Below are 24,032 nucleotides of genomic sequence, written 5' to 3'. Positions count from 1 at the left end.
CCCTCCAATCTCCCACTTCAGCAAATGAAATCCTCTCCTTTTTAGGTCTAGTAGGATTCTTCCGACACTGGGTACCCAGCTTTGCTCTCCTAGCCAAGCCGCTCTACCATGCAGCAAAACAGCCCCCTGTAGGACCCTTGTCCTCCCAGGGGACTGTTAACCAGGCCTTCAAAGCTCTCCTTAAGGCCCTATACACAACCACCAGTTTAGCCTTGCCCAACCCTAACAAGCCTTTTCACCTATACACAGAAGAAAAGCAGCATACGGCAGTAGGGGTCCTTACTCAGCCAATAGGGGCTACTCTCCTACCAATAGCCTATCTGTCCAAGCAACTAGACCCCACTGTACGGGGATGGCAACCGTGCTTACGGGCCCTCGCAGCTGCAGCTGACCTCACTACCGAAGCTCTGAAACTTAACCTACATTCCCCTCTCCAGGTTTTTTCCCCACACCGGCTCACCGACCTACTCACCCACCAAGCATTATCTCATCTCGGACCCTCCCAACTCCAACTTCTAACCTACTATTCATCGAAAACCCTGCTATCACTCTTTCACATTGCTCTCCACTAAACCCTGCCACTCTTGTCCCTCTCCCCTCAAAACCTCCAGCACAACACTCGTGCTCAGAAATTCTTAAATTCAGCCAGTCCCCGCGCCCAGATCTATCTGACCAGCCAATACCAACTGCCTCAGTTACTCTCTATGTCGATGGCAGTTCAGCCCTTAACACCCCAGGACCCCGAAAGGCTGCCTATGCCATTGTCACAGACACTGACATCATTGAAACTCAGCCCTTACCCCTGGGAACTACCTCGCAGCAAGCTGAATTAGTCGCTCTCACTCGAGCGCTAGTCTGGGCAACTGGAAAAGCAGTAAACATCTACACAGACTCCAAATATGCCTTCCTGATTGCACACACACATTGCATGATATGGAAAGAACGAGGTTTTCTCACCACTGAAGGTACCCCTGTTCTCAATGGTAAGCTCATTTCTCAGCTTATTCAGGCAATCCAGCTCCCCAGCAAGGTAGCAATCATCCACTGCAAGGGACACCAATCCACACTTACTCCTGTAGCTAAAGGCAATGCCTTTGCTGACTCAGTTGCCAGAGCCACAGCAAGGGAAAAGGCCCCTCCAGCCACCCTCTGCTTCCTTTCCAAAACCTACAACCCTCAATACTCCCCCAGTGAACTAGCCAACCTTCAGTCCTCACCCGAAGTTCAATTCCAAGACAAATGGGCCTTCAAACATAACCTCCTTATTCTCCCTGAAAAACAAAGGTATCAAATAATCCAAGACATACACAACTCACTCCACATCGGACCTAAAGCTTTATACCAGTTCCTCAGCCTGCTCTTTCACCCCCACCACCTCCTTAATACAATACAGGAAGTCCAATCCTCTTGCACTGTTTGTGCAAAAACCAACTCCCAAGGTTCCTGTCATCCTCGGCGTCAGCTTCATCAACTACGTGGGTTCCTACCTGGCCAAGACTGGCAAATTGATTTTACCCACATGCCAAAGCACAAGCAATACCGATATCTGCTAACCATTGTTGACACTTTTTCAGGCTGGATCGAAGCCTACCCCGCAGCCTCTGAATCTGCAGAAACAGTGGCCACTCACCTTATCCAGGACATCATACCACGCTTCGGACTCCCGGCTACCATACAATCTGACAACGGCCCAGCATTCATCTCTAAAGTTATTAATGCTGTTTCTACCTCTCTAGGAATCCAATGGAAATTACACACTGCTTACCATCCTCAATCCTCTGGTAAGGTAGAGCGGGCCAATGGCCTCATCAAGGAACATCTAACCAAACTTATGCTTGAGCTCCGCCAGTCCTGGGTCACTTTACTCCCTATAGCCCTCACCAGGCTACGAGCAAGCCCCCGAGGCCCATCACAGCTAAGCCCATTTGAGCTGCTGTACGGTCGCCCCTTCCTACTTTCAACTCCCCCATCACCCAACGTCACACCCCTAGATAGTTACCTCCCTTATTTCACCCTCCTTCGAAACCTCCTCAGGGAACACGCCAACGCTTCTCTTCCCCAACCCATCCAGTCATCCGAAACTACCCAAAAAGTATCTCCGGGTGACTCAGTCTTTATCAAATCCCTCTCCCCAAAACCCCTTGCCCCCAGATGGGAGGGACCATACACCGTTATCCTTACCACCCCATCAGCCATAAAAATTGCTGAAGTCCAATCTTGGATCCACCTGTCCCGGGTAAAAAAGGCCCCCCATGGATCTCCCTCACTATGGAAAGCTGTTCCTACTGGCCCTCTATCTATCACACTTATCAAGGTCTAGCAGCCACACCCCTTATGTATGGAGGTTCTACCTAACTGAAAACTATACCAAAACCACCTTCATCTGTAACACTCCCCCCTACAGCCATAATCACCTCCTTGCAACCTCGGACTGCCCCTCAACAGGGTGCAGCACCACCATCTATCTAAACTTTACCAGGTTTAACAACATCCATTACCCATACCCTCTACTCTGTTTTGAGCACGATCAAACAGGAGAATGTAAAACTACCTCCTGGCATTCCTGCATGGGGTGCACTTGGGGCACATGTTCCACCCACCCAGCCACAAGAGCGCAGAATCACCCCTCTCGCCTAAAAATTGTTCCAAATATAGATGGAGAAGGAAATACCATAATTGGTTCAACCCAGTTCTCCCTTATTATAACTGACCCTTGGGATAGTCGCTGGACATCTCCCCAAAAGGCGTCAGTATATGAAACTGACACTACCTCCTATCCGTCTTCCCATCTGTACATATGGCGAGCATATGAGCGCACAGTACATGAAGTCCATACCGCCATAAAACAACAAGAACAAACCTTAACTACCCACCTACAGCCACAGTCATCTCCATTTTCCTGGCTCACCTTCCTTAAGGAAGGCATTACACTAGCCAACCTTTCCGGGCTAACCAACCTAACCCTGTGCGCCTCACTGGGACAAACCCCTTTTGTTGCTGTTCCCTATCCCTTCCCTCTCAAGACATCTGCCTCCACTTCTCCCTTCCCTCCCATCAAGGAAGTAAGTCTCTATACTCCACCTGATTTCACACAGCTGCCAATATGCTACTCTGTAAGCCAAAACTACCCTAACTGTAACCGGACCATACCGGTAACTACTAATTTAACAGCCCCACAGGGAACCTTTTTCTGGTGTAACAAAACCCTAACAAAAACTCTCCATAATAGCCTGCCACCAACTCTCTTATGCCTCCCAGTAACCTTAGTCCCCCGACTAACTATCTACTCCCCAGCCGAATTTCAAATACAACAAATGCCACATCACCGCACCTGCCGGGCTACCTTTCTGCCCCTCGCTGTAGGCCTCTCCCTTGCTAGTTCAGCACTGGCGGCTGGGTTAGGGGGCGGAGCACTAAGCCACTCTCACCAAGCCTTAGCTCGCCTAACCTCGCAATTCCAAGCAGCTATTGATAACTCTGCTGAGTCCCTGGCATCCCTCCAACGACAGATCACCTCTGTAGCCCAAGTTGCTTTGCAGAACCGAAGAGCTCTAGACCTGCTCACTGCTGAACGAGGAGGTACTTGTATCTTCTTACAAGAAGAATGCTGCTACTACATTAATGAATCCGGCTTGGTAGAAACCCGAATTGAAAACCTCCAAAAAATTAAAACTAACCTACAAAACCAGAAGTTTTCAACTGAAGCCACAGCATGGTGGTCTTCCTCAATGTACACCCTTTTATCCCCGTTGCTCGGGCCCCTAATAGTTGTCTGCCTAATTTTACTCATTGCTCCTTGTTTTCTACAGTTTCTACAGCGGCGCTTCCAGGAACTTACTCGGGTCACAGTTAATCAAATGCTACTGCAGCCACTCATTCCAGACCCCTAGCCTCCTCCAGCCAACCTAACTCCTTATCCTTTTTCCCTTTTGCCGCCCAAAATCAGCAGGAAGTAGTCAGAAAGAAAGCCACCGCCCCTTTTTCCTCTTTAAGGAGTTGGGAATGTCTGGTGGAGGACCTTTGGGCACCCCCCCCCCTCCCCGCCACATGGAAAGTGCCTAACTTCCGGATGAGGAAAGCCCCTCCTCCCTCGCAAGGAGGGTCCCTTATCTCACTCTGTCTACCGCCTTGGCTCGGCCCGATTCCAGCAGCCTTCCGGCCGGGCAACCAACTAAACCAATCACCATCCACCCCACCAGCTCTCCAGTAACTTCCGGCCCGACAAGCTCCCCGCCCGGCAGACATCCCCCCCCTCCCCGACAGCCAACCTGACTCATTGCCACCTGCCAAATCAGCTCTCCCACTCCCCCAATCCTTCTACCCCTATAAAAACCGCCAAAAAAAAAAAGTCGGCGCGAGACTGCTGACTCTTCCCCCGGCACGAGTCCAGTCCGCCCGGAGGCTCTCCAATAAAGCCTGAACTCCTAAACTGTCTATTTGCCTGATATAATTCGGTCGCTCTCTGGGGTTCAAGCAACGAGGGTCCGGGCAGGTCGGACATGAGCTTTTTGTCACATCTATGTATTTCCCCTGGAAACTAATACTTACATTTTAAATGCATTTTCAAAATGTTTCATTTGGCCATGTGATAATTATTTTCCCTGTAAAAAGCTACAGGATTTTGGTTTTAAGAGCAAATGAGATAGAGTATCTGGTCCATGAGAAGGCTAAGTGGAAAGAACGGCACCCTGAAGTTTGTAACCAATAACAAGACAAACTCCAGTGCTACCTTGTTAATGTACTCAACAATATGTGAGTCGAAATAAACTAGTGAGCTATTATACATTTCTGTCTACATACCAATTTACCAATCAACAGGAGGGGAAGAAATTGCTCAAATGTGACTACTGTTAACAAACATCTAAATATTAGATACAGTCTCTTAAAATCGTAACCTATCAATTCTGAAATCATTCCTTCAACTTGTTTTTAATCCCGCCCCCCCCCAAAAAAAGCAGCCACCTTTAAAATGTAAATTCCTTCCTTTTTCAAAGTAACTTGCCTAGGAAAATTTAATGCCTTAAAATAAAACGTTAACAGACAAACTAATCACAACATTAAAAAAATAAATAAAACGATCAGTAATGCAAACCAATCGCTCAAATTTAGCAAAGCATGTGTTTTTAATCTGTTGTGGGTATCCTATTACGCTAATAAGCAACAACGTTTAAAAATCATCCTAACGGGCCGGGCGCGGTGGCTCAAGCCTGTAATCCCAGCACTTTGGGAGGCCGAGGCGGGTGGATCACGAGGTCAGGAGATCGAGACCATCCTGGTCAACATGGTGAAACCCCGTCTCTACTAAAAATACAAAAAATTAGCTGGGCACGGTGGCGCGTGCCTGTAATCCCAGCTACTCAGGAGGCTGAGGCAGGAGAATTGCCTGAACCCAGGAGGCGGAGGTTGCGGTGAGCCGAGATCGCGCCATTGCACTCCAGCCTGGGTAACAAGAGCGAAACTCCGTCTCAAAAAAAAAAAAAAAAAAAAAAAAAAAAAAATCATCCTAACGCCTAAAACACCACCATACACGCAACATACTTGTCCTTTACTCCAATGAAGCTTAAACTCATACCCAAACTCAGACCATTTCCCCCTCCTTGCACACTGAAATATACGAGGGGAAATCCAAGAAATCAGATTTGTTAAGTGCCGGTATCTTCTTCCAGAGTAGGGTCAAACTCGTGTTTGCCCGAAATGACAGCGTTCCAGTAAGGCTGCAAATTCTCAGCAGCGCTGGAGTACAAAGAAGCCTGACCACGGAAACTCCCGTCCTAGCGCCAGGAAGACAAAGGGAAACGCAACCCCCCTGAGTCCGCGCTGGCCCCAAAGCTTCGGCTGCAGCGATGGAGGGACAAGAGGTGGTCGCTGGCCCCGCAGGTGCGGCAGACAGGGTCCCACACCCCCGGCCCGCCTCCCGAGAACCCGGAAACCTGTCAGCCTGGCCGGGACCCTCTTCAGACCCTCGCGCTCCAGCCCAGCGCGGAGCCCGTCCGTTCCCCCGCGGTCCGGTCCCACCGGCCCAGGCCCGAGCTCCCGCCGGGCGCTTGCCACCCCCAGCTTCCGCCCTCACCAGCGCGGCTGCTCCGACCACCCCCCAACGGCTACCTGGAGGCATGGGCGACGAATCACTTCACCCAGGACCCCAGGTCGCAGAGGGCCGGGTGCTCAGGGTTCCGCTCCTTCTCCCGCTCCACGTGGTAGGCTAGATGAAGAGCAGTATCCCGGCGGCGCACACGACTTACCCGGCCACCTGCTCCCACCGCGGCACCCACACTCTCAGGAGAAGAGCCTCCAGCTTACCCCTCCGCGGCCGAGACCTCCTTCCGCCTCCACCAGAGCCGCCGGCGTCCGTCGGCCCGACCCAGTCCGCGCCCCATTAGCGTGGTCTTTTGCTCCGGGCCCCGCCCCCACAGGCGCGCGGCCCAACCGCCCCGAAAGGAGGCGGGCGAAGCGGGGAAGGCGTGCAAGGGCAGGAAGGCAGGAGAAGGAGTGCGCAACCGCCGAGGAGGCCGGATTGGCCGGCAGAGACTGAGGCGGTGCGTCGCGGCGCGTAAAGGGCGGGGCCCGGGGTGAGGGGCGGAGCCCGGGTGGGAGGGACTTGAAGGAGCCGTTGCCAGGATCACTTAGGAAGGATCTCACTGTGGGTGGCTGGGTGAGTCCTTGGCCCCTCCCTCTGGGATGGCAATCAGTTGCCATCCTTTTTCCCTTTTTCGTCGTTATCACTTGATATTTCTGACACAATCCAAATCACCCCTGGCCAATGCTTGGGGCTCCTGAGCCACCCTCCTATGACCTGATCTTCCCACCACCACCTCCAGGCACTTTGTGTTCAACCTGTGCAAAACTTCCTGGACTGCTCCCAGTAGCCATTGTGCCATGACAGTACAATGAACAAATGAGGAACTAGGTGAGCTGATCCTAGTTCAGTTCCATAACACAAGAAGCAGATGCCAAGGTGGAATTTGATGTGCAAGAGATTGACAGGAAAAAAAAAAAAAAAGCCTGTGAAGAATAAAGGGGGAGCAAGAATAAGCATGGATGGACCGGGTGAGGGGGCTCACGCCTGTAATCTCAGCACTTTGGGAAGCCAAGGCAGGCAGATCACCTGAGGTCCAGACTTTAAGACCAGCCTGGACAACATGGTGAAACCCCATCTCTACTAAAAATTCAAAAATTAGCCTGGCGTGGTGGTGGGCACCTGTAATCCCAGCTACTTGGGAGGCTGACGCAGGAGAATCGCTTGAACTCAGGAAGGGGAGTTTGCAGTGACCTGAGATCACACCACTGCATTCCAGCCTGGATGACAGAATAAGCGAGACTCCGTCTCAAAAATAATAATAATAATAAAAATTTTAAAAAATAAAAAAGTTTTTAAAAGGCATGGATGGACACAGTGGCTCATGCCTATAATCCCAGCACTTTGAGAAGCCAAGTCAGGAGGATCACTTGAGGCCAGGAGTATGACAGGTATGCAGCACTGTGCCCAGCCTCATGTTTCATCTTCTTTAGCCAACCTGAGTGTCTCTGTGTTCTCCAGCACTCTGTTCCCTTGAAGACTCAATTTCCTGTGTGACTGCTGCGAGTCCTGGGATCTTTAACGATTTCCTCTCTAAAGGCCATTCACAAAGTGGTGAGTTCATTTGCCCACAGTCCACATTGCAGCCAATAGCGAAGCCAAACGCCAGCTGTGCCTGGATCTCCCTACATACCACATTCACTTCGCCTTGCATACATTTCCTTCACTATACGAGGATAAGAACACCTTTGAGATCATCAGTGTGCATATTCTCTGTTCAAACTAAAACATGCAATAAATAACTCCCACCAAGATGCTAACTTCCTGATGGGTCTGTATGTTAAAGCAGTTGTCTTCAAATCTAACTCCTATGAATGTTTACACTTCTGTTTATTCTAAAACTCCCTAATTAGAGACTTCCCAGTATCTTGCAATTCCTCAACAAGTCATAGGGAGCCCAGGAATAAATTATTCAAAAATAATTAGCAAAAAGCTTTACCTTGTTTTATTTATTTAGTTGGTGATATTTTCCAATTTAATTAGTTTCGCTGATACAGAAATTTTTAGAAGAGGACTTTTTGGGTTAAGAACAATGCTCTCTTTCTAGTTGCGCTAGAGAAGAGGAAGAAGAAGAAAAAAGAACAAAGCCCATTTTATGAAACTTTTAGCTACGAGTAGAACACAGCACAATGAAAACATTCTCTTTTATACAAGAAATATATTTTGGCCAGGTGCGGTGGCTTATACCTGTAATCCGAGCATTCTGGGAGGCAAAGGCGGGCAGATCACCTGAGGTCAGGAGTTCAAGACCAGCTTGGCCAACATGGTGACACTCTGTCTCTACTAAAAATACAAAAATTAGCCAGGCATCATGATGGCTACCTGTAATCGCAGCTACTTGGGAGGCTGAGGCAGGAGAATTGCTTGAACCCAGGAGGTGGAGGTTGCAGTGAGCTGAGATTGGGCCACTGCACTCCAGCCTGGGTGACAGAGCGAGACTCTATCTCAAAAAAGAAATAAAAGAAATATATTTCACAAAAGTGCATTTAATGCAGGCAAATGTTGAGCATCAGAGAAATTGGTCTGGAGTCCAGAGATGCAGTGTCGCATTGGTTACAAGAGTGGTTTGGGACCCCAGTTTTACCGCGTTAATAGCTGCCTGTGCCTAGCAAGGTACTTAACCCCCCTTTGCCTCAGTATCTTCTCCATAAAATGGGGATGGCAGTAGTACAGTGGTCCATGCCTCAGAGGGTTTGACGAGGATCAAGTGGTGGGCACATAGTTAGTGCTCAATAAATGCTGTAGCTATTATCTTTATTCTTGTCTCTATGAGTGAAAGAAAAATCCAACACTGGATCAGATTAAATACTTCCAGAAGCAATGGCTTAAAATAAACTGCCATTCAAAACCTAAAATTATCATATTGGGTTAAAGCTATTCAAAATTTAACTGATCTATATTCCAGTAATTCCACAAAACAGATAAATGTGTGTAGTTACTTAGAACATTTAACAACTGCATTTAAATGCAGATTCTTGACTGGGAGCGGTGACTCACACCTGTAATACCAGAACTTTGGGAGGCTGAGGCGAGTGGATCACCTGAGGTCAGGAGTTTGAGACCAGTCTGGCCAACATAGTGAAAACCGTCTCTACTAAAAATATAAAAATTAGCTGGGCATTGTGGCAGGCACCCTGTAATCACAGCTACTCAGAAGGCTGAGGCCAGAGAATTGCTTGAACCCAAGAAGCGGAGGTTACAGTGAGCCAAAATCATACCACTGCACTCCAGCCTGGGCAACAGAGTGATACTTCATCTCAAAAAAAGCAAAAAAGCATAAAAAATTAAAAAACAACAAAAAAAATGTAGATTCTTGGGCTTTGTTTCATATATGATTCCCAACAACAGAGAGACCTAAGAATGTGCTTTTTTATTTTTTTGAGATGGAGTCTTGCTCTGTCACCAGGCTATAGTGTAGTGGCACAATCTCAGCTCACTACAATCTCTGCCATCTGGGTTCAAGCAATTCTCCTACCTTAGCCTCCTGAGTAGCTGGGACTACAGGCATGTGCCACCAAGCCTGGCTAATTTTTTTTGTATTTTTAGTAAAGACAGGGTTTCGCCATGTTGGCCAGGATGGTCTTGATCTCCTGACCTCATGATCCACCCGCCTCATCCTCTCAAAGTACTGGGATTACAGGCGTGAGGCACCAAGCCCAGCCAAGGTGTGTATTTTTATCAAGCCTTTTACTGACCTTTATGATCAGGCAAACTCAGGTAATAACATTGATTGAAGGCTTGGTGAGTACATATTTTCCAGGTTTAAATGATATTGGACATAGATCGGCTGTTCTCAAATTTTTTCACTATTGTTTTTTGAGGTAGAGTATTGCTCTGTAGCCCAGGCTGGAGTGCAGTGGCATGATTTCAGCTCATTGCAACCTTTGCCTCCTGGGTCCTGGTTCAAGCAATTCTCCTACCTCAGCCTCCCAAGTAGCTGAGATTACAGGCACAAGCCACCATGCCCAGCTAGTATTTGTATTTTTTTTAGTGGAGACGAGGTTTCACCATTGTTGGCCAGTCTGGTCTTGAACTCTTGACCTCATGATTCATCCGCCTCGACCTCCCTAAGTGCTGAGATTACAGACATGAGCCACCGCAACCAGTCTGTTCTCAAATTTTAATGTGCTTAAGAATCACCAGGAAAGTTGTTAAAAATTAGATATCCAGAGATTTAGACATTTAGGGATATAGATTCAGAGCTCTGGGAAACTCTCAAAAATCTGCAATTTTAACCAGTTTCTTCTCACCAGGGTGAATCATTCAAAGGCACTTGTCTTCATCCATTCTGTGCTGCTGTATAATGTAATTTATAATGAACAGAGATTTATTTGGCTCAGGGTTATGGCGGTTGGGAAGTCCAAGTACAGGGGCTACATCTGGTGAGGGCCTTCTTGCTCTCTCGAACAATGGCAGAAAGTATCACATGGTGACAGAGAGCAGGAAGGGGGCTAACCTCATCCTTCAGAAGGCACCCACTTGTGTAATAATGAACCCCACTCCCACAATAACCACATTAATGCATTAAGGCAGAGTCTTCATGACCTAATCACCTCTTAAAGGTCCCACCTCTCCACATTGTTATATTGGGGATTAGGTTTCCAACACATGAGCTTTGGTGGATACATTCAGACTGTAGCATTCTGCCCCTGACTACCCAAATTCATATCCTCACATGCAAAATACATTCATTCCATTCCAGTAGCTCCAAAAGTCTTAACTTGTTTCAGGACCAACGCAAAAGTTTAAAGTTCAGAGTCTCATCTAAATCAGATATGGGTGAGACCCATGGCATAATTCATCCTGAGGCAAATTTTCCTCCAGGTGTAAGCCTGTGAAATAACAATAAAAATATAGTGATGTGCTTCCAAAATACAATGGTAAGACAGATATAGGGTAGATGCTTCATTTCTTTTTTTTTTTTTTGAAACAGTGTTTCACTCTTGTTGCCCAGGCTGGAGTGCAATGGCACAATCTCTGTTCACTGCAACCTCCACCTCCTGGGTCCAAGCAATTCTCCTACTTCAGGCTCCTGAGTAGCTGAGATTACAGGTGGCTGCCACCACACCTGGCTAATTTTTTGAATTTTTAGTAAAGACGGGGCTTCACCATGTTGACCAGGCTGGTCTCGAACTCCTGACTTCAGGGGATCCACCCACCTCAGCCTCCCAAAATGCTGGTCTTACAAGCATAAGCCATCATTCCCAGCAGACATTTTCATTTCAAAAAGGAGAAACAGGCCAAAAGAAAGAAGTAACAGGTCCAGAGTAATTCCAAAACCCAGGAAGGCAGACACATTAAATCTTAAGACTCCAGAATAATCTTTTATTTCCTGTGCTGCTACCTGGACACATTGGGAGGGTTGAGTCCCCAAAGCCTAGAGCAGCCCTGCCCCTCTAGAGCTAGCAGCATAGGGCTACTATACTGCTGTGCCTGCTGGGCTCAGTTCACGCAGAAGCTCTCATGAGTTGAAGTATTGTGTCTTCAGCTCTCCCAGGCTGAAGTTGCAAATTATTAACTCTACAGTTCAGCCAGGCACAGTGGCTCACGCCTGTAATACCAGCACTTTGGGAGGCCGAGGCGGGTGGATGACCTGAGGTCAGGAGTTTAAGACCAACCTGGCCAACATGGTGAAACCCCATCTCTACTAAAAATACAAAAATTAGTTGGGCCTGGTGGCACACACCTGTAATCCCAGCTACTCGGGAGGCTGAGGCAGAAGAATCGCTTGAACCTGGGAAGCAGAGGTTACAGTGAGCAGAGATTGCCACTGCACTCCAGCCTGGGTGACAGAGTGAGACTCAGTCTCAAAAAAAGTAAAAAGAAATAATAATAAAAGCTGGATTAGGGTTATACTTTTGGGGTTTTGAAATGCCATGTCAATAGTCTGGGAATCAATCTCTCTTTTTATTACAAATGATTATGACTTTTTTCAGAAGGGAAATGATATGATAAATCTGATGCTTAAAGACATTCATCAGATTCTAGTATGTGGAGCATACTAAAGAAAGAATAAAGGAGATGCAAACTGTTGCATTAGCCATGCTATGAGATTTTAAGGACCCCAATGTTATTAAGTCACACTTAATAAACGGCTTGAACCCAGGAGGCAGAGGATGCAGTGAGCTGAGATTGTGCCACTGCACTCCAGCCTGGCGACAGAGCAAGACTCTGTCTCAAAAAACAAACAAACAATACTCTGGTTTCTCTTCAGGTCCTATAAATCTTTTGCCTTTTACTAAAGATTTCTGTGGAGAGGAACAGTTAGGAGTCTTTATACAATTTTTTGAGGCCTTGTGTTTCACTAGGCTAAATAAAAAAACAAACAAACAAAAAACTCTACAGTTGTTGGGTCTCAGAGGTGGCCCCACTCTTGCAGCTCCATTAGGCATTGCCCTAGGTGGGGTCTTTGCAGTAGCTTCACATCTGTGACAAACTTTTGCCTGGGGCTCCTGGACCTCCCAAGTTCAAGTGATTCTCATGCCTCAGACTCCTGAATAGCTGGGATTATAGGTGCCTGCCACTACTCCTGGCTAATTTTTTGTATTTTTTTTTTAGTAGACATGGGGTTTCACTATGTTGGCCAGACTGGTCTCAAACTCTTGACCTTGTGATCTACCTGCCTCGGCCTCCCAAAGTGGGCCATATGGTCTTTGCCACAACTATTCAGCCCTGCTGCTGTAATACAAAAGCAGCTGTATACAATGATGACTTAACCAGTGTGGCTAGCTATCTTCCAATAAAACTTTATTGGCAATGACGAGCAGGCTGATTGGGCTCATGAGCTGTAGTTCCCCCACCCTGCTCTAACCACCTGTTGCCCACTCTTGGACTCAGGCAGGACCCACACCTCACCTCATCATCAGTGTTAGCCCATCCCTGGTGAGTTTCTCTCCTCTGCAATTCACCATCCTCTCCTCTCCAAACAAAATCCGACATTGCTTATTCTTCCTTGAACATTTGATGTTATTTTACTTACATTTCTTAAACTGCTGTCTGATATCTGGAAACATATTCCTATGCCTTTTATCTTATTTTTTGCCTGCAGTAATATATACTTTTGACAGAGTAGTGTGTTTGAGAGTGCATTTCCCTCATTAAAAAGAGTACAGCTGCATGTATACATTTTCTAGTCAGCAATAATTATTGCCAAATAGAGCAAGGCTTCTAATTAACAAGCAAATTCCAAACTCCAAGTGGTGTACCAGACTACTTAATTAGATCTGTTGCTTTTTAATTCCCTCACTGAAAGTCTCAGGCCTGGCTTTAACTCTATTTAGTCAGTTATTTTCTTTAGCCTAAACTTGGTCTTACTCTAGATCATGCTAATTATTCTAATTTATTTGTTTACCACAGGTAGAGGCTCTCTTACCCTACACAGGTCAGGGAATGTCAAAATCTCTGTGATCTGTAACTCTGATTTTATCTCCCAGACAACAAGAGCAATACCTGACAATGGTTTTGTTTGATTTTCAGATCTAGGTTTGTTTTTCTTCTCTCTTACCTGCAACCTCTGCATTTGTTACAACAATAGAGTATTTCAATTCAAACAAATGGCATGGAAAAACAGTATGTAGCCTGATTTTACCAGAGAAATGAAGACCAGGGCTAACATGAAGATACTGTGCTAGGAAATGGCAGGAGAGAAGGTTGAAAAGTTTAAGTAAGGAGGATTTTAGCAAGAGGGCCTCAGAGTGCTTTCCTACTGTCTTCTTCTCTGGACTCCCAATTTCCAGCTGTTTCTCTGCAGTCTAGCACCTGCAAGCCATTAGCAGACCTGGAGGAATGCAGCCAAGCCTCTACCCAGGCCCATGGGAAAAAGCTTAGGCAGGATTTGTTTCCCTCTTGAAGCCAGATCAAATGTATGAGTTTTCTATCACTGCTGTTACAAATGACCATGCATTTAGAGGCTTAAAAACAGCACGGATCTATTATCTTACACTTGCAGAGGTCAGAAGTTCAAAATGGGTCACACTGGACTAAAAGAAAATTGTTGGCGGGGCTGTGTTCCTTTAAGAGGCTTTATGGAAAAAGTCCATGTGTCCTTGCCTTTTCCAGGCCACCTACATTCCTTGGCTCATGGCCTCTTCCTCCATCTTCAAAGCCAGCAAAGGAGCATCTTCAAATCTCTATAGGACTCTGGCCCTCTTGCCTCCCTTCCTCATTTGTAAGGACCTTGTGATTACATTGGGCACACCTAGATAATCAAGGATAACCTCCCCATCTCAAGGTCATCTTATTAGCAACCTTAACTCCATCCACAATCTTAATCCCCCGTTGTAATAGAATAAATTCACAAATTCTTGGGATGAGATATCTTTTGGGGGGGGACCATTATTCTGTCTATTATATCAACTGAGACTAGGATTCAATAATTGAGAGTACTGGTGCATCTCTATGCATTTTGTCAAAATGACTGAATTCCAAAATGAAGAATACATTTTTACAACATTCTAGACATAAAAGTTAGTGATGTATACATACACATATGAGATTAGCATTACATTTATCTGTAGAATGAACATGGAAGGGTGTGGACACCTGCAGACTAAAATCCAGGAAATGTGTTTCCATCTAAGATAACATTCACCCATCAAGGAAAATGAAGACATTTGGAAATATGCCAGAATTCCAAAAATATATCATCTGTGAACATTCGAAGAGAATATTCAAGAAAAAACTTTTAGTCAAACAACAAAATATCTCAAACAGAGACTGGAGGACAGAGCAAGGGGAAAAAAAGATTAAATAGTGGCCAATAATGAACATTTCAAAAACTGTATACATTATTAAGTCTAAACAGAGAATGGTAGAATATAAAAATTAAAAAGAATGGATTTACTTTACTTGGCTGATCTTAGTTATAGAAATCTAATTTACCCTTTTATTTGATGAGGAGCCTTGTGAGGAAGCTAGACTTGGTGACATAAGTCCTTAAGGGCTGTGCTAATATTGCCTTTCTTAGCAAGATAAGGAAAAAAATATATACAGAATATATCCTGGTGACCATAAGAGCACTCTATACAACCACACAGTGCTGGAAACGAAATGCATGCATTCTCTGGGAGAATAAACCATATGACAGCTTAGTTAGAGGTGGTGTCCCTAAATTTACTGACAGTTATAAGAAAAAAATAAAAAACAAGAATTCCTGAGAAATTTAAGTGTTTGACAACCAGGCCTGTAAATATAGTAGTTTAACCACAAAGCTTTAAAATGTTTGTTATGGGAAATTGACTTTCTTCAAGTCAGCTGTAAATTAATTCATCAATCTTGTGATAAGTAACGTACCACTCACGATGTGAACTTTCTGGACTTGTGATGATGAATCCACCACACTGTGCCTGTTCTCCTGTTTTTCAGAGCACTTTTTCTTCCCTTACCAGTTCTATTCCCAACAGGTAGAGAAGTGATTTAAGCTGCCTCTGACAGATCTGATCCATACACAGCACAAAGCCTCTTTCTTCCATGCACTGAGTGAAATACTAACAACAGTCTTGTACTAAAAGTTATAAATTTAGCAAAACCTAGGACTTGAGGGGATGGGAGGCAGTTAAGTAAAATTGGAAGGATAGTCTAAATTTATCTTCTTTCTGGTGTATGAATAAAAGTGGTAGGGAAATAGGGTATCTGAAGTATATAGGAATTGTATCTTGCTTTCATGTAATAGTCAAGAAACAGCATTTAATTGTGAAGCTACTTGTTCACACAAGAAAAAAAGGCTAACACATTTTCAAAAGTAGAAATTTTAAGAGATCACATTCTCTGATCATAATCTGATACAGATAGACAAAAAGTAAAACTATGCCTCTAAGAAAATAATAAATCACTTCTACATCAATCTTGGATAGAAGAGAAAAGTCAAAATAAAACCATGAACTATAGGTAGACCAGTGAAAGGAAGGCCACTACATTCTAAAACCTCTGTCACACAGGCCGGGCACAGTGGCCTGTAAGCCCAGCACTTTGGGAGGCAGGTGGCTCACTTGAGGTCAGGATTTTGAGACCAGCCTGGCCAACATACTAAAAATACAAAAATTAGCTGGGTGTGGTGGTGTGCACCTGTAATCTCAGCTACTTGGGAGGCTGGAGCAGGAGAATTGCTTGAACTCATGAGGTAGAGGCTGTAGTGAGCCAAGACTGTGCCACTTCACTCTAGGCTGGGCAACAGATCAATAATTTCTCTCTAATAATAATAATAAAATGTCTGCTACACAATGAAAGCTATACTCAGTGGGAGATTACAACCTTGAAAGCTGTGCTGGGGGTCCCCAAGACCACTTTCAGGCTTGTCAATAGACTAGAAGAACTCACAGGACTCACAAAAGCTATTGTGCACACAATTATGGTTTATCACAGGGAAAGGATGCAGATTAAATTCAGCAAAATGCAAAGGGTTGTGGAGCAAAGTCCAGGAGAAAGTATGTGCAAACTTCCAGATGTCCTCTCCCAGTAGAGGAACACAGATGCATTTAATTCTCCCAGCAAGAATGTGTGATTACACATGCAAAGTATTGCCAGTCAGGGAAACTTACCTGAGGCTTGGCGTCCAGGGTTTTTATTGGCAGAGTCACTAACACAAACACAGTACGTGTATGATTAACCTCAGCCACTCAGAGCAAAAACAGCAAAAAGAAGCATCACCATAAATCACATTGTTAGCAGAAACCATCTGACTAAAATAGTACCAGGTAGTCCAAAGCCTCAGTCATGCAAACTCTCTGACCCTGCAGAATATTTCAGCATCTCAGGGCTCAGCTCCCAAGAGCCAGCTGAGGCTGATCCTAAAGACAGGACATTTTTTGTAAGCGAGCAGGGTTTAGCGGCCAGACCTGCAGTTAGCACCTTCTGCACAAATGCCTCCATGATTTTAGAAGAAACAATACATTTTTAAAAAATACAATTCTTGGTTTAAGAAATTAGAAATAAAAACAAAAGACAGCACAAAAAGGAATTAAGGTAACAAAAAGAAATAAAATGTAATAATAGGTTACATATATCCCAAAGCCAGTTCTTCCAAAAGACCAGTAAAATAGACAAATGCTCATGAGTTTAATCAAGAATTAAAGAGGACATAAATACACAAGCTTAGGAATGAGAAAGAAAACATGACCATAGATAAGGAAGGCAATAAAATAGTTTAAAGATATCCTAGATACAATGCATAGAATAAAGGACAAAACCTGCAGGAAATGTGTGTGTATATGTGTGTGTGTGTGTGTGTGTGTGTATTTTTTTTTTCTTTTTTGAGACGGAGTTTCATTCTTGTTGCCCAGGCTGAAGTGCAATGATGCAATCTTGGCTCACTGCAATCTCTGCCTCCCAGGTTCAAGCAATTCTCCTGCCTCAGCCTCCCTAGAGATTACAGGCATGTGCCACCACACCCAGCTAATTTTTGTATTTTTAGTAGAGACGAGGTTTCTTCATGTTTGTCAGGCTGGTCTTGAACTTCTTACCTCAGGTTATCTGCCCGCCTCAGCCTCCAAGTGCTGGGATTACAGGCATGAGTCACTGCACCCAGCCAGAAATGTATATATTTTGAGCAAAAATATAAGCTCCCACTCTTGAGCCCAGAGGAAGGAAAAACCATGAATAAACAAATTACCATAGAAGGATGGAAAAGATAATGGAAGATGTACAGTTAAGAAAGACAGCAGTATAAGATACTGTCACAGCTGAGGAAAGCCCTCTAGCAAGGAGATGCAGGTGTTGGCAGCTGGAAGTCCAGCAGGCATTCACAGAAAAAGTAAGAGCCAGAGGATGTGGCAGAACACTGAGAGTATCTGCAACAACTACTAGGGCAAAAATATGTTAATTGCCCTGGTGGGCAAGTAAATGCAAATTAAAACAATAGACATCATTGTACCCCATAATAGTGGTAATTACAATGAGGAATTACAGATGCCTGTGGTTGGAGGCCCACAAGATAAAAGATTGTCTTGTATTTGGTGGTGGAAATATGAATTGTCACAACCTATTGAGAAACAATCTAATAATATCCATTAAAATTCAAGGTGTGTGTGTGTGTGTGTGTGTGTGTGTGTGTGTGTGTGTTTATAATTTGTTTTAGCAATTCCAGTCCTGGGGATCCATCCCATGGAAATAAAATAAAAGCAACGATCTATAGGAATATATAATCAGGGAAGTTCTACAGCAATATTGTTGAGGTTTTTAGAAAAGAAAATGCCCATCAATAGGAAAATGACTAAAGACATATTAATACCTCCATACCATGTACAATTGTTCAGCTATTAAAAATGAGTTATGGCCAGGCATGATGGCTCACACCTGTAATCCCAGCACTTCGGGAGGCTGAGGCAGGGGGATAATTAAGGCCAGGAGTTCAAGAGCAGCCAGGGCAACATAGCAAGATTCCATCTCTACTAAGAATTTTTAAGAAATTAATTTATAAAATAAAATTTTAAAATGAGTTAGATCTAAATAGATCAAATCAGAAGAATTTTTCAACATATTATTGAGAAAGCTAGGATATGGAGGAATTTCCACAATATGATTTCATTTTATTAAAAAAAAATTAAATCACATTGTGTCTGTGTTTATGCTTATACGAAAGCATGAAGGAAGGTCTAGAAGGATGCTCAGTAGCTTGTTACACTAGTAATGCCAATGTTTGGGAAAGAGAGAGAGAGACCCAGGATTTAAAAATATGTATGATATCTGTATTAGCCCATTTTCAAATTGCTATATAAAACTCCCTGAGACTGGGTAACTTATACATATACGAAGAGGTTTAATTGACTCACAGGTCCATATTGCTGGGGAGGCCTCAGGAAACACTATCATGGTGGAAGGCAAAGGGAATAAAGACACTTCTTACATGGTAGCAGGAGAGACTGAGGGAGGAAGTGTCACACTTTTAAACCATCAGATCTTGTGAGAACACACTCAATATCACAAGAACAGCATGGGAGAAATCTTTCCTCATCATTGGAGTGATTTAAAAAGAAAACAGCTTTTTTTGTTTTTTCTTTGCGATAGAGTCTCCCTCTGTCACCCAGGCTGGAGTGCAGTGGTGTGATCTCTGTTCACTGCAATCTCCATCTCCTGGGTTCGAGTGATTCTCCTGCCTCAGCCTCCTGTGTAGCTTGGAGTACAGGTGTGTGCCACCATGCCCGGCTAATTTTTTGTATTTTTAGTAGAGACGGGGTTTCACCATGTTGGCAAGGCTGGTCTCAAACTCCTGGCCTCAAGTGATCCACCCACCTTGGCCTTCCAGAGTGCTGGGATTATAGGCACCAGCCACAGTGCCCAGCCAAAGAAAAGAGGTTTAATTGACTCATGGTTCTGCAGCCTGTACAGGAAGCATGATGGCTCTGCCTCTGGGGAGGCCTCAGGAAACTTACAATCATGGCAGAAGGTGAAGCAGAAGCAGGCACATCTTATGTGGCCAGAGAAAGACCAGAGAGAAAGGGAAGGGGGAGGCACACACTTTTAAACAACCAGATCTCACTATAACTCACTCACTATTATGAGAACAGCACACAGAAGATGGTGCTAGACCATTCATGAAGGATCCGCCCCATGAGCCAGGCGCCTCCCACCAGGCCCCACCTCAAACACTGGGGATTATAATCTGACATGAGATTTGGGAGGGGATATGGATCCAAAACATACCAGTTGGCACTGAAATAAATTTAGCATCACTATGGCAGTCTCAAAGAATGTGTGTTTTTTGTTTTGTTTTGTTTGGAGACAGAGTCTCACACTGTTACCCAGGCTGGAATGCAATGGCGAGATCTCGGCTCACTGCAACCTCCGCCTCCTGGGTTCAAGCAATTCTCCTGCCTCCACCTCCCGAGTAGCTGGGATTACAGGTGCCCGCCACCATGTCCAGCTAATTTGTTGTATTTTTAGTAGAGACCGGGTTTCACTATGTTGGCCAGGCTGGTCTTGAACTCCTGACGTCGTGATCCACCCACCTTGGCCTCCTAAAGTGCTGGGATTACAGGCATGAGCCACTGCACCCAGCCTAAAGAATGGTTTTAGAATTCATTAATATAAACCATTTCATATATTTAAACGTGGCAAAAACTTTTACTCCTATCTGTTTCATAGCGGGGGCCCAGCTCAGATGCTCCCTTATCTTTGTTTTCTTTCCCAATCTCCGCAAATTAATGAAAACTGATCACTTTTCTGAACCTTCAAAGACTTTAGCTTTCATTATCAGTTCGTGTCATTCAGGAAAGAGATATCAGTATAGAGTAAGACATGCAAGAAATGTATTAGGGGAATTGGAATCTCCTGTAGAAGGTAAAGGAGAGGAGGAACACGAGTAGGCAGCGCTTCCAGACCAGGCTTGCGGTTTAACACCTGTGCAAGAAGAGGAAGGAAGGAGGAAGGAGTCAGGAAGAACCTCAGATTTCAGCACAGCTCTGAGAGTCTGGCCAGGATGATGGCGTGCCCTGGACCAAAGATTGTTAAGAGTCCTGCACTGGGCCGGGATGATTTGGCTCAGGTGTCCCATCCTGATTGGCTGGGAGCAGCCCAAGGAGGGTGTGGCCCTGGGTGAAGTCTGCAGTGAGTCCTGGAGGTATGGCAGGTGGAGCTCGTTAGCTAACTTCACTCCCCACAGCAGGTCCCCCAACAGAGGATCTACAGAAAAATCTGCACAGCACTGCAGAGTTATCCCACGCTATTTCTCACTCACCATGGCTCACTTTCGGGCTTTATTAGAATTACTTCTTACGTATCTTACTTCCCTAACTAGTTTGTTGCATTCTTGAGCAGAGGATCCATGTCTGTTTTATTCTTGGAAATACACAAAGCTGGATATACTTGGAGGGACCTAGAGACTCATATCTCAGGATCCCCAATTTATTAAGCCAAAAGGAAAAGTCAAGCAGGGAACTGCATCAGGCAAAGCTGCCTTGCATTTGATTTCTAAACAATGTAGCTACAAGGATAAACAAGCTACTTACCTCCCTCACAATTTGCCCACAAGGAAATTCCCTGTGGACAAAGGACAGACAGAACTCAAAGTCATCCTTCTGCTCACATGGGGCAAATGTATATCTGACTGCTTCCTCTGCCCTATCATTTCACTGAGCTAGACTGAGACATGAGTGACTATTCATCTACCTCCTCTAACAGGTAAATTGTTTATTCAGTGAAAGGCTAACCAGAGACTCAAAAGAAGGCAACTGACTATCTCTTAACTACTTATAGCGTGGAAGTCCTCTTATCGGCTTCAAGTTGTCTGGCCTTTCCGAACCAATGTATATCTTACACATATTGACTGATGTCTCATGTCTCCATAAAATGTATAAAACCGAGCTGCTCACTGACCGCCGTGAGCACATGTTGTCAGGACCTCTTTAGGCTGGGTCATGGGCGTGTCCTTAACCTTCGCAAAATAAACTTTCTAAATTGATTGAGATGTGTCTCAGATACTTACTTTTGGGTTCATACAATACACAACAAATGGTCAGAAATGGATTTCCACAGTAATAATTATTTCTTGAATACATCATGGTGTGAAATGGAGGGTTTCCTCAGATTCTGCAATGAATTGTCCCAAGCATCTTTTGAATACATCAGTTTCCTATCCTGACAGCCTTGTCTTGTTTACTCAGGAGTTCAAGTGTTCACCCGCTTCGTAAACACTCTTCCTTCCTTGACAGCGACATGAAGTTAAGTGAGACCAGTCATTTTCAGGAGCAGGTATTTACTCCATATCACATTCCTGTCCACTCTGTGCAATACTCCACCTGCTACTATGCATGTATAACATTAATTACACACATTCATCATGTACCTTTTACAGGTAGATTTATATAAATTTACCATGCTCCTTTTACAGGTAAACTTATATACATTTACCATGCACCTTTTATAGGTAAATTTTATACATTTACTATGTATCTTTTACAGGTAAATTTATATACATTTACCATGCACTTTTTACAGGTAAATTTATATACGTTTACCATGCACCTTTTAAGGACTCAAGCTATATGTACAGGTGACACAAACTACGGAAGTCACTTGATAAACAGTTCTAGTTTGAATAAACCAAATTCAACTTAGAATAATAATGATAAGCAAGAAAGAGGCTGCTGCCAGTCATACCAGGATCAGTCTAAATAATCTCTCTTCTCAACATTCTCTTTTTGTAAGATTGGGTCAGTATTGTTTGAATGGAGAGTTACTTTTTTTCTTATTAAATCAAAATGTTAACATTGCTCTTGTGAACTACTGGTTAAGAGCTGCCACCATGAAGGTCTCATGGAAAAAAGATAAAAGGAAAGAAGTCATAGTTCTTTTTTATAAGCTGGTATCACTACTACTCATGCTGGTCAAATGGCTGTTGGTAGCACTACCATTGCTGTTTTGCCAGTAATTCACAATCAGTTGAAAACACAGAAGGTAGCTTACATTCCTTCAAACACATATGTGCATGGAAAGAAAGAAATATTTCCTTTGGACTACTGTATTTCAGAACACCGAGAGCACCATGGGACTAATGTCTAGCCTGAAAAGGGAGAGAAGAAGAACTTTTTATTGAGTGTTATTTTATTTTAAAAGAAACACTATTTTTTCATTTTCCCCAGTCACTTGCACCATATTTATGCAATTATGAATCAATAAATATTTTTGAGTTCCCACTAAATCATTTTTGGCACAGAAGACCCACTTCATAAAAGAGATCCAGGCTAAAATTTTTTAAATTGTCTACAATAAAGATCACATGAGCTGAAATTTATGAATACTGGAGGCTTTACAAGTTGAATCCTGAGCAAGTTGGAGAATCTTCACTGTTCCCCCCACCTAATTTTTTGAGGATGAAAAACTGTCCCCACACCAAGGAGGTGAGAATTTTATTTCCCCATGAAACAAAAAGAACAGGAACATTGACCTGTGACCAACCCAAAGTACCCTCAGAAACCTTTGAAAATCAAAAGCTGAAAATAACTATCACCCCCAGTCACCATTTAGCAACCTGGAGAGCTTGGTTTAATTTTAAAAGTGTCCCGTGGTTGCGATCTAATATTTTGACTCCCTGTAGTTGATAGCTTCTGAGTAGCATTCTGTGTATAATAAGAAAGAATCATCTATTAGAGCAGGTGCATTTCCACACAGCAGTCAGCATTATGCATTCCACTGGACACCTTTGTGTCCCATGCAGTGTCAACCGCTCTCACCTCTGTCAAACTGTAGAAAATAGAAGCTTATATCAAATTGCCATTTCAGCACTGACAATTCTGATAATCCTTCATTTCAGGAAAAGAGCAAATCTAATTTAGCCAAAGAGCAGGTTATTAGGAGACAGTGGTGATTGTGAAACTTCGGTCCCCTGATAGCTACTCTCCGCTGAAATATATAATCCTTTAAGAAAATATGATGGTGCTCCTCTTCTTTCCTCTCTCAAATATTAGTTTTGTACCTAGTGAATGAAGTCAAATGACATATTGCAGAAAATCTCTTGAAGACAAGATTGAGCTGAGGACCTGGGTCACCTGAACGCAGTGGTTTCACCTCTGGTTCTCAGGTCTGATTGAAACGAGTTTTTGAGATTACAGTTCAGTCCCTAGAGGACTCTACAGAATAGTCAATCCACATCAAAAAGCCATTGCAGGTATGAATTCATGCTGATTTTATGTGACAGCCTGCTTCCATTTAGACTGGTTCAAGTGCCACAGAGCGGAATCACTCTGCTTCTGGTAAGATTAAAAGCTTACCCATTTTTGAACAGAATCCTTCACCTGGAATTGCTCTTATTACTTTTTGTTTTCCCAGAATCATAAAATCTTTCTTTTCTGATGGCAGAAAACATTTCACCATCCATTCACCTTTATTTCTCCTTGCAGAACAGAAGTATCATAACTAGGACACCAGCCAGCTCAAGGGGTGTTCCTTTATTTTAGTTATAAAGAAGAATTACGGCCAGGCGCGGTGACTCAAGCCTGTAATCCCAGCACTTTGGGAGGCCGAGGCG

General features: G+C 44.1%; 1 long non-coding RNA gene and 1 other non-coding gene across 11 annotated transcripts in view; one reads left to right on the top strand and one right to left on the bottom strand.

Moving 5' to 3' along the window:
- Positions 1–6,385, bottom strand: part of LOC105726138 (uncharacterized) — a 31,057-nt gene extending 24,672 nt beyond the window's left edge. For 3 of the 10 annotated variants that reach the window (XR_010339489.1, XR_002478537.2, XR_002478542.2), the window contains exon 1: positions 6,243–6,345. This is a non-coding gene — a long non-coding RNA (uncharacterized LOC105726138). Of the gene's footprint in view, positions 1–3,331; positions 4,030–4,115; positions 4,223–6,105; positions 6,202–6,242 lie in introns of those variants that run through there. The other 7 variants (XR_002478538.2, XR_010339490.1, XR_002478541.2 and 4 more) reach the window with 7 other exon arrangements.
- A 5,885-nt stretch (positions 6,386–12,270) lies between these two features.
- Positions 12,271–12,387, top strand: LOC135271408 (U5 spliceosomal RNA). The gene has a single exon (XR_010339553.1). It is a non-coding gene; the product is annotated as a U5 spliceosomal RNA (small nuclear RNA).
- The last annotated feature ends 11,645 nt before the right edge of the window (positions 12,388–24,032 follow it).

This window comes from Aotus nancymaae, unplaced genomic scaffold (assembly GCF_030222135.1).
Source record: "Aotus nancymaae isolate 86718 unplaced genomic scaffold, 86718_ANA_hifiasm-v0.15.2.pri h1tg000077l, whole genome shotgun sequence".
NCBI classification, from domain to species: domain Eukaryota; kingdom Metazoa; phylum Chordata; class Mammalia; order Primates; family Aotidae; genus Aotus; species Aotus nancymaae.
This window is presented reverse-complemented; position numbering and strand designations above follow the sequence as displayed.